We start from the raw sequence: 2,354 nt of genomic DNA, 5'->3' as shown, positions 1-2,354 counted from the left end.
CACACACACACACACACACACACACACACACACACACACACACACACACTAAAAGCTTCCTTAATCGGCACCTTACAAGCTGGCATGCTCTATTAACCAGCATGCCAGCTTGTAAGGTAAAAGTGAAACCGGAAGTGCCCACCATGGGGATGATGACTGTTTTATAGACCTGGATCTTGGTGGCTTTCCAGAGACTGTGATTCATAAAGACATGCCAAAACAGTTTTCCAAAGGAGGCACTTGTACATTGGATCATGTGCTGGCTCTTCTTGTTGTAGCGTGAGATTTTGAGTCATACTAAGATTTTGAGCAAGACTAAACCTAAGATAGAAACAGGATGCTATAAATTAAATGCTAAGTTGGCAATTGCAGTAATTTCCATGTATCTTCTGTTTTAAATTTTATATATGGTAAAAACTGTAAGCTTGATAGATAATTGGTGCTAGTGACAGAGAAAGTTATCACTGCAAAAGCAAAAGTATAAAAAGAGGAAGCAGGTGCACATGGGTATCCTGGAGAGACAGACGTGGCTACTGTTTCCTGCTTCTGGAAATTGGGTCAGAAGACACCTAGGAACATTATGCATCCAACAAAGGATCTGTGCCCCCAAAGACTACTGCTGAGAAGCTTTCATTTTGCCTGCCAGGTTGTATTATGGAGAGGAAATCTGTATGTCTGTCTGGGGATTATGAATAAAGATTGCTTGATACCAAATCAGAAGAGTGGCCATGGCAATCCCGAGATGCCTTGGTAAAGAATTGCACTGGCAACACTCATCAGTGTTCTCTCTCTCAGAGAAATAGCTACTGAGGTAGGGGAAATGGTTGGCTACCTCCAGGGTCTTTCCCTTGATGGTAACTTGGGGAGGGGGATCATATTCATGGCTGGGGCAAACTGATAGAGCACTCTAGTTTTCTCAATTTTTAGAGAGAATGCCAAAGTTCAGTAGGCTTCTCCAAAAAGATCCAATATAGTCCAACATAGTCCAGAGGTTTTCCTCACTGTGCACAAGGATGGCGCAGTCGTTGCGTCATTGAAGATCAAGGATGGTTGTTTTGAGTACTTTGGTCTTTGAGCAAAAATGACCCAGAGCCCTCTATTCAGTACTATTGAAGTACCCTCTGTTCAGTACTTAGTGTCAGTTCCAGAAGAAAGCCAGTCCTTAATGGGAACCAAGATGACTGTCAGAAAAGTGGAGAACAGAACTGGGGTGATGTTGCATCCTTGCTTGACCCCACTTCAGATGAGAAATGGATCTATCTCTGATCCTCTACAAAGAACAGTCACAGTCATCTGATAATGGAGGATCCTCAGGACCTTGATGTACTTTCAGGACATGCAAATCTGGGTCTCTGCTAACCACACACAGCAGCCCTCAGGTGGGGTGCACAGAAGAGAAAATGGGGGAATGAAATGTGAAAGGGAAATCTGCTTGCTACATGTCAGTGGGTGGGGAAACTGAAGTGAAGAACAACAACCCAAAGAACTCATTCTGTGGTGATGGGTGTCTAACTTGCTATTTGTATGAACATGACTTCTATTACTTGTTGCTGGGGAGGGTTACCAAGTTGATGCTGAGCTCATTTCCACGAGAATCAAGGTTGCTGATTTATACACAGATTCTGTACACGTGAAAGAGAAAATACTCTTTGCTCAGGAGAGGTACTCAAAAGAAGAAGTACTTAGCTTTTCCAAGTTTATGGGTGGGGCTCTGAATAGGTGTATTTGTTAATTTTAAAAACAGCTTATAGACATTTGAATTCTTGCTGCTGACACCACCTGACAGAAGGGTTCCAGATTAATGTTTTTATAACATTTTTTCACATAAATAATACAACTGCAACTGTGTACTGATTTTTTTTCATCTATGCAAAAATATAGTTTTCTTAAGTACTATTAATCTTTGTATAATATCCTATATAATGTAGCATTCACCTCCCATTTGGAGTAAACAATATTTTGCCTTTAGAACTGACCTTTTAAAGACCAAGCAAAATTCTGTATTTATAAAAATTAATTTGAAATACCTGAGACCTGTTGAAGATGAGGTATTACTAGCAATAGATATATAGAAAATAATCCTTGTAGCTAAAGTACTGTATGGACAAGTTTTCCTCCTACAGGTAAGTACTGGTTGCCCAATCAAATGTACTGCAATCAATCTGTGGACAAGATATGGCAAACTACTGTAGGTTCAGAACAAAACTTTTAAAGCAGTGCTGCTCAAACCCTGTGGGTTATGACCAAAGAGGATCTCTGGATCAGTTAAGGGGAAAACAAACAGACCAAGCACAGGGTTTAAATTACTGAAAGTTTTACATGCGAAAATTCCCGTTTTTACCATAAACACACAT

Source organism: Gavialis gangeticus, unplaced genomic scaffold, assembly GCF_001723915.1.
Source record: "Gavialis gangeticus isolate Ggan-Ray unplaced genomic scaffold, GavGan_comp1, whole genome shotgun sequence".
NCBI classification, from domain to species: domain Eukaryota; kingdom Metazoa; phylum Chordata; order Crocodylia; family Gavialidae; genus Gavialis; species Gavialis gangeticus.
The sequence above is the reverse complement of the archived record's forward strand: the minus strand, read 5'-3'. Positions refer to the sequence as shown.